Source organism: Macaca thibetana, chromosome 2 (assembly GCF_024542745.1).
Source record: "Macaca thibetana thibetana isolate TM-01 chromosome 2, ASM2454274v1, whole genome shotgun sequence".
In the NCBI taxonomy this organism is placed as follows: Eukaryota; Metazoa; Chordata; class Mammalia; order Primates; family Cercopithecidae; genus Macaca; species Macaca thibetana.
Window position 1 is genome coordinate 15,175,242 of NC_065579.1, and position 15,081 is coordinate 15,190,322.

The 15,081-nt window shown below is 45.3% G+C and overlaps 1 long non-coding RNA gene across 1 annotated transcript in view; it reads left to right on the forward strand.

Moving 5' to 3' along the window:
• LOC126948076 (uncharacterized) overlaps positions 1-15,081 on the forward strand; it is a 40,355-nt gene that overhangs the window by 12,414 nt on the left and 12,860 nt on the right. The window contains exon 3 of the long non-coding RNA XR_007723332.1: positions 6,590-6,720. This is a non-coding gene — a long non-coding RNA (uncharacterized LOC126948076). The remainder of the gene's footprint in view (positions 1-6,589; positions 6,721-15,081) is intronic.

Consider the following 15,081-nt stretch of genomic DNA (forward strand, 5'->3'; position numbering starts at 1 on the left):
TGACCTCCCAAAGTGCTGGGATTACAGGTGTGAGCCACCACTCCCGGCCAAGCGTGCCGTTTTGACAATAAAAATCTACCATTTCTTACCAAAAAAAAAAAAAAAAAAAAAGAATTTTTTTAATGTGAAAGAAATACATGTAATACATGTAAAAGCAGAAAATAATGAAATAGAAAAATACATATTCAATAGAGAACATCAACAAAGTCAACAGTTTTTTATTTTGACTCATAAGTTGATAAACTCAGGGATGAAAAGTATTTCCTCACCTCTGTAAGTGTTTTAGCCTAAGAGCTAAAGAAACTTTCTTTATTAGGAAAGTCTGGATCCACCCTCTAAAACAATGAATGTGACTTTATTGGGTTTCAGAAGGACAGAACTGTAAGGGAACTCAACTTCTCAATCTATATCATGAAGGCAGAGAACTTTGAGTTCCAGAGAAGGGAAACAGAGGCTCAAATCATACAGCCAGTCAGCAGCAAACAGAAACCTAGGCACAGCCGGGTACAGTGATTCACTCCTGTGATCCCAGCACTTTGAAAGGCCGAGGCAGGCAGATCACTTGAAGTCAGGAGTTTGAGACCAGCCTGGCCAACACATCGAAATCCCATCTCTAGGTTGGCCACGGTGGCTCATGCCTGTAATCCCAGCACTTTGGGAGATCAAGGCAGGTGGATCACCTGAGGTTGGGAGTTCGAGACCAACCTGACCAACATGGAGAAACCCCGTCTCTACTAAAAATACAAAATTAGCCAGGCGTGGTGGCACATGCCTGTAATCCCAGCTACTCGGGAGGTTGAGGCAGAGGTTGCCTGCTGAACCTCTGGGTTCAAGAATTGCTTGAACCCAGGAGGCAGAGGTTGCAGTGAGCCGAGATCACGCCATTGCCCTCCAGCCTGGGCTACAAGAGAGAAACTCCATCTCAGGGGGAAAAAAAGAAAAGAAAAGAAAAGAAAAGAAAAAAAAAGAAAAGAAAAGGAAAGGAAAGAAGGAAGGAAGGAAGGAAGGAAGGAAGGAAGGAAGGAAGGAAGGAAGGAAGGAAGGAAGGAAGGAAGGAAATCTTGTCTCTACTAAAAATACAAAAAAAAAAAAAAAAAATTAGCCAGGTGTGGTGGTGGGCACCTGTAATCCCAGCTACTCGGGAAGCTGAGGCAGGAGAATCACCTGAACCAAACCGAGATGGGGGTTGCAGTGAGCCGAGATCATGCCACTGCACTCCAGCCTGGGCCACAGAGCAAGACTCCGTCTCAAAAAAAAAAAAAAATCTAGATAAGGTTTGTCTTAAAAACTTTCCCACAATTTCTGTGAACCCCGGGAGCACTCACTTTCTCATGGTTTCCTCGGTCTAGACATTCTGCCTCTGCTTCCACTAAATCCATTCAGTTCATGAATGATCTCACCATCCTACACATTATTTTGCAGTATCTTGACTCAAATGTGGAACAGAGTCCCTTGAATTTCACAAAAAGCTTATCCACATTAGGCCTCTTTAATGTGTAAAAACTTTACAGAAGCGTTAAAGAGATGGAGGAGGAGGTGCAGTCTACATTGTCACAGCACAAGCTCAATAGTATTGACTGTCAAATATCCCAGTTTGTAAAAGATATTCTACCACCATCCATTTTCTTGATCATCCTTTTGTCTTCACTCTTCTCTTCTTTGTCCAACCCCACCTCCGAATTTCAAATAATTTTAAAATTAAAGCTGTCCCATCTGTATTCCTGAAATGACACATCCTCGCCTTTCTTCTCCAGGTCCAGCTTCTGAGGAAGGGGCCCTAAGAAGCATGAGGCTTCCACGGGCTAAGGCGGGAGGGAGAGAGGAGTCAGAAAGAAAGCAGAAGGCTTGGGAGCCTCCCAGAGAAGAGTCCGGGCACTGCTGCCTCCCATGGCCAAGCCCTTGGGATAAGGAAGCACAATAAAATCCCCACTCAGATTTTGGGATGTGAGAAAATAGGGCTTTTGGGCCACGTTCCCAATGTCAAGCTTGGGGAGGAAGCAAGATCCCTGAGTTCCCCATCACATTGCAAGGGCAGATGCAACACAGTGCAGGTTGTATCTGCATGTGGACCAAGGCAGCCTGCAAGAGTTCCCATGAACCAGCCATGGAGGGGAGAGAGTAGGATGGTTTCCCACACCAACCTGAGCAGCAGGAAGCAGAAAAAGCCCTCGATAGCTCCAGTAAGTCTTCTGAGGCCACAGAGAAGAGCAAGAGAGAATAGAGCATTTCCCATGTCCCAAAAGGATTGCCAAGGAATCTGAGTGAGACATAGCCCGGTATGTGGGAATGGATCAACTTAGCAGGTGACTTCATGGATGGATGGTTGAAACCCAGACAGGATGCAGTTACAGGCAGGAGCTGACATCAGCAAATCACAAAGACCAGAGTCACACTCGCAAAATTGCAACACCAGATGTTACTGAGGAAAGGGGGGATGGGTGAAATGCTGAATTGACTGAGATTAAGCCCCTGCCTTCTGGGGGAAATGAGGTCTGAAAATAAAAATGAAGTTCAGTTCTAGAAGGAAGTTTACCGTTGACAACCATGTTTCTCTCTCCTAACACCCTTGATCAGGAGCCACCTCCCTGGTGTCAGCAAATGTTTTACAATCTTTCGTTCTTTCTTAGTGGGTGTTACTTTATTCTCCTCCAGATAGATCGGCATATTTATTTAAAAGTGTTTTCCACACTATCCTGTTATGGTGATTTCATCTCAAGTGAACTGCTGTTTGGATTGTTGATCTCGTTCATTGTTTTAGAATTATATTTCTTCCTTAGGCTATGGAACTGTGGTGTGCACACTCATTTTAAACGGGAGATTTTCTATTTGTTTGTAAATATTTGTTGCTCTTTCTCTCACAGTCTCTCTCTCTCTTTCCCTCTTTCTCTCCTTTTCTACTAATCCATCTTTGTATAGGAATTTTGAAGTTGCCCCGGTACTGGGTATTGTTGATGTCCTACCAAAAAAACCTATAGCTGCTTGTACATGACTCCCCTACCTGCTGTAAGGGTTGGTTACTCCCTTCCCCCAGAGAACTACTCTTTGTTTAATGGGAAGATGCCTCACTGACATATGAATAAAAAAGGCAAGACCCAGCCAGAGGCGGTATCTCACGCCCCTGTAATCCCAGCACTTTGGGGGGTCAAGGTGGGAGGATCATTTGAGCCCAGGAGTTTAAAACCAGCCTGGGCAACATAGTGAGACCCTATCTCTGCAAATTAAAATTTAAAAATTAGTTGGGCATGGTGGTATATGGCTGTAGTCCCAGCTACTCAGGAGGCTGAGGTGGGAAGATCACTTGAGCTTGGGAGGTTGAGGCTGCAGTGAGCCATGATGATGCCACTGCACTCCAGCCTGAGTGACAGAGTGAGACCCTGTCTTAAAAATAAAAATAAAGAGGTGACACACTGCCTCAAAGTGGAATTCATTGTGTCATGTAATTCATGCTCCAAAATCTCCATGAGATCAGGCTGAGGCTAGACTCCAGCAGGGAACTTGTGACGGTTAATTTAATGTGCCAACTTGACTAGGTTACAGGGTGCCCAGACATTTGGTCAAACAGTATTCTGGGTGTGTCTGTGTGGGTGTATCTGTATGGCACTAACATTTGAATCAGTAAATTGAGTGAAGCAGATCACCCACCCTAATGTGGGTGGGTCTCATCCAATTAATTGAGGGTCTGAATAGACCCTTTCATGAGTAAGAGGGGACTCCTCTTGCCTGACTGACTTGAGCTGGGACATCAGTCTTTTCCTGCCTTCAGACTCTTAGTGGAAACATCAACTCTTCCTGGGTCTCAAGATGGCCAGGTTTTGGACTTACACCATAGGCTCTCCTGGTTCTTAGGCCTTTGGACTGAGGCTGGAACCACATCCTCAGTTCTCCTGGATCTCCAGCTTGGCAACTGCAGGCTTTGGGACATTTCAGATTCCATAATCATGTGAGCAAATTTTTAATGATATTTATAAATTTACAGATATAGTACATAATATAGACACAGATATAGATATGGTTATAGATACAGATAGATCGATGATATAGATATAGATATGGATGTAGATATATATCCTATATTCTGATTCTCTGGAGAACCCTAATACAGAGCACATTCTTACTTAGCTTCTTCCCTTTCCTGGTCTTATTTCTTTCCCTCCCTCCCCCTCTCCAGGAAGCACCCCCCATAAATTACTTGCATTAGAATCCCCGCCTCAGGTTCTGCTTCTCAGGAACCCAGTCGAAGACTCCTTCCAGTTAACAGCCTAGAGTTGCAATCCAAAATCAGGTCTTCTGTTGGTGGTTTGAATCTCGCATCCTGTAAGGGTCTGGGCATACCACAGTTCTAGTTGCTGAGCAGTGAGCTCAGGGGTTGCTTCGAATCTTAGTCATGAGTTTGTGTTTATCCTCCAGCCTTTCAAGCCTACAGCTGCCAACCAGCAGTTTCTTTGTCTCCTTGCAGATGAGGAATAGCTCTGCCTTGCCCTAACCTCTGACTGCAGCCCCCCTCTCCATATTAGATGAAGCGGAGTTACCCTACAGGATCTGAGCTCCTGGCAGCTGCTACCTGCTTCGGGTGCCAAGGCCCAGAGGACTTACAATCTCAGCTTTGCTCAACACTTTGCTTCTATTCCCTAGTTCTTGACCTCAAAGATGTTTAATCCTATTTGTTTGTTTGTTTGTTTAAAATAGTGGTTATTTTTTATTGGTGTATAATTTACATGCCATAAAACATGTAGACCTTTAAGTGTGTGGTACAATGAGTTTTGATAAATTTATATTAGGTTGGTGCAAACACAATTGTGGTTTTGGTCATTGAAAGTAATGGCCAAAACCGCAGTTAGGACAGGCGTGGTGGCTTATGCCTGTAATCCCAGCACTTTGGGAGGCTGAGGCGGGCGGATCACTTGAGGTTGGGAGTTCGAGACCAGCCTGGTCTCGAACGTGGTAAAACCCCATCTCCACTAAAAAATACAAAAATTAACTGGACATGGTGGCATGCACCTGTAATCCTAGCTACTGGGGAGGCTGAGGCATGAGAGTCACTTGAACCCAAGAGGTGGAGGTTGCAGTAAGCCATAGATTGCTCCACTATACACCAGCCTGGGCAACAAAGTAAGACTCCATCTCAAAAAAAAAAAAAATGCAATTATGTTTACACCAACCAAATATATATACACACACACACAGGTCACCCACATCCAAAAGATAGAGAATTTCCATCATCCAAAGTGTTCCCTTGCACTCCATTGTAGCGGGATTTTAAGGAATCAGAGAGACCGATGGGGTTCAGGAGGATATTTATTAATTATTTATGTGCACCGGCCCAGTCAGATTAACATCCAAAGGACTGAGCCCCGAACAAAGGGTTAAGTTACCTTTTAAGCATTTCTTGGGTGAGGGGAGATCTGTGCAGGGGGAAGCATACTACAGAAGCGAGAAACAAAGACAGTTATTCAGTTGAGACATGCATTACATCATTTCTTACGTTTCAAGGAAAAACATGTTTTGCGACTTGAGTTTATCTGTCTAGTGACCTTGCAGCTGCACAACTAGGGAAACAGGGTCTTCACAATGCCTGGGAAGGGAGGAGAGATAAGGCTTGCTAGCCACAGAAAAACAGGCAGTTTTTAAATAAGGACTCCAGCGCTTTCTCTTTCGCAGGTGGAGTTGGGTTTTCTCACATACAACTGAGTTTCTGCTTACGCACTCTTCAATTTCTCTTAATTCCTGTTCCATTCCTCCCTGTGGTGCTTTTTTATAACAGAGGTGTTAACAGAAAGCACCACTATTTGCCACCTCCTCGTGGAGCTGAGCTGCTTCTTCTACCGGCAGCGGCTGATATCTGCTTAATGTCATCAACTGTGCGGTAATGTGTCAGACTACTGTTGCCTCCATAGTTGACTGAATACTACCAATAAACGGGTAAAAGGCAAGGGAGGATGAGGCAGATGCCAAGAATAAGCAAGAACCCACTAATGATGGCTTTGAATCCTCCAAAGGCTGAGAACCATCCTTCAAACAAGGAATCTGGGGACCACCCGGACCAAGTCTGAACTGGAACATAGGCTAACTTGAGCATTCTAACTGTGATTTCCATGACAGCTCGGCCATTATCATTGATTTCTAGGCAACAGTTGGTTAAATTAAATTTTCCACATACTCCTCCTTTCGAGGCTAACAGGTAATCTAAAGCCAGCCTATTTTGTATATAGCATTCCTCATTTGTGTTGCTTGGATTGCCAATAAATCTAGTGCCTTTGATGTTTCATTGGTTATGATTTCAAGGACTGCCTGCAACCTTATGATGCAGTTGAACATATAAATGGGGGTGTGGTACCCCCATGACCTGTCTTGCACCCAGGTAGCTGGCCCATAGTATTTAATGATTCTTTCAGGAGGCCATTCGTTATCTTTCCAGTTTCCTATGTCCATATTCTTTTTGATATTTGTGTCTATTTTTGTGATTATGCTTCTTCTAGTTTTTATTTTTTTTTATCATAAACTGGATATCTTAAGAGTTCCTCTTGCTTTAGAGGAATTAGAAAGAAGGATGGCTTGATTGCTTTTAACACACATGCTCCTCTCCATTTAGCCAGCAGTTGCCGATATGCCCGTGCTCCACAGATCCAATATAGGCCAGAGGGTGCCTTTCAAGAAGCTGGAGCCTCTAGCTGATGCCAAGAGTGGCTTAGAGTAGAGAACCAAGAGAAAGGTTTGGATCTGGTAAGTAGGAGTCATTCTGGGTGTGTCTCCATAGAGTTTTGTTTTTAGTCTCATGATAATGCTGTTGCCTTAGGCAGGTTGTTTCTCCTACTGCCTCTGTGAAAGCCTTTCCCCATCAGGCGATACAGTACTTTCCAATTATGGAGGCTTTGAACAACCAAACACGGGCTGAGGCTGTTGATTTACTGGCAGGGTTAGGCGAAGTGAAGTTATCTTGTGGCATTAATTCCTTTGCCTCCCACGGCTGCATTAATTCCTTTGCCTCCCATGGCCGCATTAATTCCTTTGCCTCCCATGGCCACTGGTCGCCCATATTAGTTTCTCCATATACATAACATGAGGAAATTCCTAAGCTGCCAGCTATGTTTTCAGCTAGCTGAGCAAATAAGTTTTTGGTTGATGGAGGAAGCTTGGGCACTGGCTGATTAAAATGCTTATAGAATGACTTATGGACCCGGAATTGTGGGGTTGGATGCATTTCAGTCCTTCTAGTCTTTTTGACAATTAGTAGTGGAACTCCAAGGCCTGCTCCTTTATCAGCTCGTAATAGTGCTGTCTGTCCTGTAGACCAAAAAGGTAGCTCTGGCTTTAAGATAGTAAAATTTAAAGGATTGCATGTCCTTGTCTTACAATCTGGTTTGGTTGACCTACTATTTAGTAGAGCAGTCCTTCCTGAATATAAATGTTGGAGCTGTGTTAGCGTAGACCACTGAATGTTACAGTCTGGGCGTCCGATTTGTGGTTCTCCACACAGATGTTTAGGACTGTTGCTGCTAAGCCTTTCTTGTGTCAAACCATTGCAGACTGCTTCTGGTTTTTTTATGATTATGAACATACATGACATGGCAGGTATCAAAGTATAAGGAAATAGGCTCTTTATAGGAGGGAGGGGCTTCTTTGGTTTGAGCTATAAGCTTTCTTTCTTTTTCTCCCTCTGATTTAATATGTACCTCAAACCAGAATTCACAGGGTGAGAGCTTAGAGTCATAACATACACATAGCTGATTATTTCCTGGGTCACAGACTGAGTAGGTGGTCTGGTTGTATGTGCAGGTTCTTAACTTGGTTCCTGTACATTCATAGTAGGTATGGTACAGTAGAGTTTTAACTATGGTATTCCTCCTTACCCAGGTAGTGTGTACACAGTGTGGGCATCCTTCTAGAGATTTCTCCCCTTTTAGTATAGGCAGAAATGGGCCGGGCACGGTGGCTCACGCTTGTAATCCCGGCACTTTGGGAGGCCGAGGTGGGCGGATCACGAGGTCAGGAGATCAAGACCATCCTGGCTAACACGGTGAAACCCCATCTCTACTGAAAATACAAAAAATTAGCCGGTTGTGGTGGCAGGGGCCTGTAGTCCCAGCTATACTCGGGAGGCTGAGGCAGGAGAATGGCGTGAACCCGGGAGGCGGAGCTTGCAGTGAGCCGAGATCGCGCCACAGCACTCTAGCCTGGGCGACAGAGCGAGACTCCGCCTCAAAAAAAAAAAAAAAAAAAAAGTATAGGCAGAAATGGTAACAACATTAGTGTATGTAATAGAAACATGCTTACACTACACATGGGCACAGCAAACCTTCTTCTGGGCATAGACATTTGCAGCATTTGCAGTAATAACATAACAACAGAACAATCAGTATTGACAGAATTATAGCTAGGCTTATAAACTGTATATCTGGAGAGGGTTCTTTTAGCTTTGGCTGTGCATAGACTAGTCAGGTTCCTGGATGTGACTAGAGCAGAGCTTGCAGGATCCTCAAGCTTCAGCCGTGCATAGACTGACCAGCCTCCGGTGTGGCCAGAGCAGGGCAGTTGTCCTTCTTACTGGTGGTTAGGTTTCGCCGTAGGACTATTCGGGTGGGGCGATTTGGGTCTTGTTGGCCAATCCACTGGTCATCGTCAGGAGTCACTGCTGCTGCTGGTTTCAGCCAGCTATGGTGAATCCAAGGTGTGACACCTGCAACTTTAACAGCAGTGGGAGTAGACATGATCACAATGTGGGGCCTGTCCTATATGGGTCCTAGAGTGGTTGGATTCTGTTTTTCAACCTAAACAAAGTCCCAAAGTTTGAAAGGGTGTATGGGTCTGTTAGACTTACAGGCATTCTTTTCCACACCTTAGCCATGCATCTTTTGCGTGGCCATACTTAAAGCCTGCATTTGCCTTTTTAAAGTTAGTTTTTCTAGTTTACAGAGATTACCTTTAATCTGACTTATCATGGGGGGTGGCCGCTGAACAAAATCTCATAGGGCGAATACCCAGTTTGTTAGGTGGGCATGCACCTGACTCGGAGGAGGACCATGGGCAAGACCTTGATCCCACCATGAGTTTCTTGACAAAATTTCTTCAGCATCTGTTTGAGTGTTCAGTCATGCACTCCAGTTTACCTGAGATCTGCAGCCTGTAGGATCTATGTAATTTCTACTTTATTTTTAATAGTCGAGCTAAGTCCTGAACTGTTTCAGCCACAAATGTTGGTTCATTGTCTGATCTTAGAGTTAGAGGCTGTCCAAATCTGGGAATAATGTCTCTTAACACCTTGGTCCACCTCTAGTGCCTTCTCTGTCAAGGTGCGGAAGGCCTCGACCTATCCTGAAAAGGTGCAAATGAACACCAACATGTACTGATAGCCTCCCTCTCAGGGCAATCTGGTGAAGTCCATAAGCAGTTTTTCACAGTGCATGGCTCCTGTTTCCTGAACTCCCGGGAGCCAAGTAGGCCCTTTTTGTGGATTGTTCTGAGTGCAAGTTAAACACTGTTTGTTTACAAATGGCTCAAGTAATAGCAGTGAGTTGTGGCACATAGAAATGATGCCTTTAATAATGTCTTTAGTGCTGTTTTTCCCATGTGAGTTCCTTGGTGGAACTCTTTTACAAATCTGGGGACCACTATTTCAGGTATGGCTAGCCTCCCATTGGAGAATTTTTACCATCCTCCTTCAATGTAGTTCTTCTTTTCCTGGGCAAGCCAAGCCTTCTCATTTGGAGTGTAGCTTGGGATCTCCAGGAGGGGAATCTCCAGGAGGAGAGGCATAGCTAAGGCTTCTTCTTTAGAAGGTGGAGTTGTCATTGCAGCCTACTTTGCCTCTTTGTCCACCCTTCTGTATTCTTTAGCCTTTAGTGTTCTTGCTTTTTTTGGTGCCCCTTGCAGTGCATCACTGCCACCTCTTTTGGGGCCCATGCAGCATTTAAGAGCTATAGAATTTCTTCCTTGTTACTTTATTTCTTTACTTCCAGCAGTTAAAAGTCTTTTTTTCTTTATAAGTAACCTCATGGGCCAGGCGCGGTGGCTCAAGCCTGTAATCCCAGCACTTTGGGAGGCTGAGGCGGGCAGATCACGAGGTCAGGAGATCAAGACCATCCTGGCTAACACGGTGAAACCCCGTCTCTACTAAAAAATACAAAAAACTAGCCGGGCGAAGTGGCGGGCGCCTGTAGTCCCAGCTACTGGGGAGGCTGAGGCAGGAGAATGGCGTGAACCCGGGAGGCGGAGCTTGCAGTGAACTGAGATCCGGCCACTGCACTCCAGCCTGGGCGACAGAGCGAGACTCCGTCTCAAAAAAACAAAACAAAAAAAAGTAACCTCATGAACATACAAAGTGGCAGAAGCATATTTGGAATCTGTGTAAATATTTGGTTTTTTGGCCTTTTGCTAGCCAGAGAGCTCTTGTCAGAGCTATTAGCTCTGCTTTCTAAGCAGAAGTTTCTGTAGACAAAGACTGCACCGCTATACTGAGTCCAAAGTTACCAATGCATACCCAGTTCGACGGACTCCCTTTAGTATGAAACTGCTTCCATCAGTAAAATAGTCAATGTCCGGGTCCCTAAGGGGCCAGTCTGTGAAATGGCTTGAGAACACTTTATCTACCACATCCACACAGCAATGAAGGGGCCTCCTGAGACTGACTCAGTGAGGAACTAAGTAGCTGGGTTTAGGCTATTCACAGTTTTTTTTTTTTTTTTTTTTTTTTTGAGACGGAGTCTCACGCTGTTGCCCAGGCTGGAGTGCAGTGGCGCGATCTCGGCTCACTGCAAGCTCCGCCTCCCGGGTTCCCGCCATTCTCCTGCCTCAGCCTCCTGAGTAGCTGGGACTACAGGCGCCCGCCACCGCGCCCGGCTAATTTTTTGTATTTTTAGTAGAGACGGGGTTTCACTGTGGTCTCGATCTCCTGACCTTGTGATCCGCCCGCCTCGGCCTCCCAAAGTGCTGGGATTACAGGCTTGAGCCACTGCGCCCGGCCTAGGCTATTCACAGTTTTTAAAGTCAGTTTATTAGCTTCCTGTGCCAGTAGGGCAGTGTCAGCTAGTGCTTTAAAACCAGGAGGCCATCCAGGTGCCATAGAATCTAATTGCCTGGGTAAGTATGTCACTGGGCAATGCCATGACTTTATGGCTTGAGTTAGAACCTCTTTGGCCTCCCTTTCATTTGTGGACATACAAGAAGAAAAGCTTAGTTAGTTAGATCTGGCAGTCCTAAAGCTGGGGCCTGAGTCAAGGCTTCTTTGATTTCTTTAAAAGCCTTCTCCTGGTTGGCCTCCTTCTTTCCTCTTCTTTGTGGCTTTGTGTAATGGCTTAGCCATGAGCAACAAATTTGGGATCTAAATGCAGCAGAACCTTGCTGCTCTTAGGAACTCTCTTATTTGACGCCAGGTGGTTGGAGTAGGAAGTGCACAAACAGCCTGCTTTTGTTCATTACTAAGCCATCTTTTCTCTTGGCTTATATAAGAGCTTAAATGTTGGACACTTTTAGAGCAGATTTGAGCTTTTTTTCTTGACACTTTATACCCTGCCTTCCACAGCAGGTGCAGGGGGTCTTGGGTTTCTCCTGGGTTCAGTAGCCCTTGGCCAGTGTTTTTTTCATACCATGGCCTTGACCATTCTCCTTATTCTTTTGACATATATTCTTCCAATGTCCTTTCCTTTTGCACCATGCACATTAAGCTCTCTCTAGACTCGGCCAGCTTTTAAACTCCTGTCCAGACTAGCCTTTTCCATGACTGCGTTCACACCCATGTCCATGCCTCCTTGCAAAGCAGGCTTCTCTTCTTTACTAGCTGCTGCTAGTAAATTAGCCTTTCTTTTTTTTTTCTTTTTTGAGACGGAGTCTCGCTCTGTCGCCCAGGCTGGAGTGCAGTGACGTGATCTCGGCTCACTGCAAGCTCTGCCTCCTGGGTTCAGGCCATTCTCCTGCCTCAGCCTCCCGAGTAGCTGGGACTACAGACGCCCGCCACCACACCTGGCTAATTTTTTGTATTTTTAGTAAAGACAGGGTTTCACTGTGTTAGCCAGGATGGTCTCAATCTTCTGACCTCGTGATCCACCCGCCTCGGCCTCCCAAAGTGCTGGGATTACAGGCGTGAGCCACCACGCCCAGCCTAAATTAGCCTTTCTTAAGTTTCCGATCAGCCTCCTTCTTTGCCTCCTGATCTCGGTTAATGTACACCTTGGTAGCCACTTTCACTTTGTTAGTGGGGACACGAGGTTCATCCAAATTGGAAAGCCACTCCTGCCGCGGCTGGGGGCGTTGGATTAGTGGTCATTCCCCAGGAGGTGATAAAGCTCCCCTTTGTCCTTATGGGACGGGCTTCCCTGCCTTGGGCCCTTGCTCCTTACCATGGTTCCCAAAGTGCTGGTATTGTCCTGCAGCCCCATCCCCGGTTCCATTGCGCTACCAGGCAGGGTGCTGGGACACAGGGAGAGCTTGTTTCCATCCAGGTGAAGCTCCCCCATGACACACCTTGGATGCCAGGTCTTCATTGGCCCTGGGGCTCTAGTCCCACAGACAAAGGAGACAGTAAATCTGTTGTCTCCAATCATGGGTGAGTTCCCAGAAATATAACAGGATTTTAAGGAATCAGAGAGACCAATGGGGTTCAGAGGATATTTATTAATTATTTAGGTGCACCAGCCCAGTTGGATTAACATCCAAAGGACTGAGCCCCAAACAAAAAGTAACTTAAAAGTTACCTTTTAAGCAGTTTGTGGGTAGGGGAAGATATATAATTCACATACCAACTTGAACCTCCACCTCCCGGGTTCAAGCAATTCTCCTGCCTCAGCCTCCCAAGTAGCTGGGTTTATAGGCGCGCACCACCATGCCTGGATAATTTTTGTATTTTTAGTAGAGATGAGGTTTCGCCATGTTGGCCAGGCTGGTCTCTAACTCCTGATCTCAGGTGATCTGCCTGCCTTGGCCTCCCAAAGTAGATACAATTGGTTTTTGTATATTGATCTTGTATCCTGCAACCTGCTGAACTCATTTATAAAACTCACTAATAGTTTTATAGTGGATTTCTTAGAATTTTCTACATATAAGATCACATCATTTACAAAAAGAGATAATTTTACTTCTTCCTTTTCAATCTAGATCCCTTTTATTTCTTTTTCTTGGTGATTTTTTCCTGATGAGAACTTCCAATACAATATGAATAGAAATGGAAGAGCAGACATCCTAGTCTTGTTACTGATCCTGGGGAGAAAGCAGTCCATCTTGCACCATTAAGTATTGTATTAGTTCATTCTCATGCTGCTAGGCTGGGGAGGCCATCATGGCAGAAGGCAAGGAAGAGCAAAGGCACATCTTACATGGCAGCAGGCAACAGAGCATATGCAGGGGAACTGTCCTTTATAAAACCATGAGATCTTGCAAGACTTATTCACTATCATGAGAACAGCATGGGAAAATCCACCACCATGATTCAATTACCTCCCACCAGGTCCCTCCCAAGACACATGGAGATTATGGGAGCTACAATTCAAGATGAGATTTGGATGGGAACACAGCCAAACCATATCATTCTGCCCCAGCCCCTCCCAAATCTCATGTTCTTCCATTTCAAAGCCAATCATGCCTTTTCAACAGTCCCCTAAAGTCTTAACTCATTCCAGCATTAATGCAAAAGTCCAAGTCCAAAGTCTCATCTGAAGCAAGGCAACTCCCTTCTTACCTATGAGCCTGTAAAATCAAAAGCAAGTTAGTTACTTCCTAGATACAATGGGGGTACAGGCATTGGGTAAATACGGCTGTTCCAAATGGGAGAAATTGGCCAAAACAAAGGGGCTACAGGCTCCATGCAAGTCCAAAACCCAACAGGGCAGTCATTAAACCTTAAAGTTCCAAAGCGATATCCTTTAACTCCATGTCTCACATCCAGGTCATGGTGATGCCAGAGGTGGGCTCCTACAGCCTTGGGAAGCTCTGCCCCTGTGGTTTTGCAGGGTATAGCCCCCTTCCAGCTGGTTTAACAGACTGGCATTGAGAGTCTGCAGCTTTTTCAGATACACAGTGCAAGCTGTTGGTGGATCTACCATTCTAGGGTCTGGAGGACGGTGGCCCTCTTCTCACAGCTCCACTAGGCAATACACCAATGGGGACTTTGTTTGGGGACTTCAACCCCACATTCCCTTCTGTACTGCAGAGATTCTACATGAGGGCCCCACCACTGCAGCAAACTTCTGCCTGGACATCCCAGAGTTTCCATACATCCTCTGAAATCTAGGCAAGGTTCCCAAACCTCAATTCTTGACTTCTGTGCACCTGCAGTCTCAACACAACATGGAACCTGCCAAAGATTGGGGCTTGCACTCTCTGAAGTTCAGCCTGAGCTATACCTTGGCCCCTTTTAGCCATGGTTGGAGTGGCTGGGATGCAGGGCACCAAGTCCCTAAGCTGTCACTGCAGGGGGACCCTGGACCTGGCCCAGGAAACCATTTTTCCCTCCTAGGCCTCCAGGCCTGTAATGACCAGGGCTGACACAAAGGACTCTGATATCCCCTGAAGATATTTTCCACATTATCTTAGTGAATAACATTCAGCTTCCTGTTACTTAGCAAATTTCTGCAGTAGGCCTGGATTTCTTCCCAGAAAATTTTTTTTCTTTTCTATTACATCATCAGTCTGCAAATTTTCCAAATTTTTATTCTCTGCTTCCTCTTGAACACTTTACCACTCAGAAATTTCTTCCACCAGATACCCTAAATCATCTCTCTCAAGTTCAATATTCCATAGATCTCTAGGCCAGGAGCAAAATGCCACCAGTCTCTTTGCTAAAGTATAACAAGAGTCACTTTTGCTCCAGTCCCCAAGAACTTCCTCATTTCCATCTGAGACCACCTAAATCTGGGCTTTATCGCCCATATCACTATCAGCATTTTGGTCTAAGCCATTCAACAAGTCTCCAGGAAGTTCCAAACTTTCCCACATCTTTCTGTCTTCTTCTGAGCCCTCCAAACTGGTCCAACCTCTGCCTGTTACCCAGTTCCAAAGTCGCTTCCACATTTTCAGGTGTTTTTACAGCAGTGCTCCACTACCTGGTGCCAATTTACTGTATTAGTCTGTTCTCATGCTGCTAATAAGGATATATCT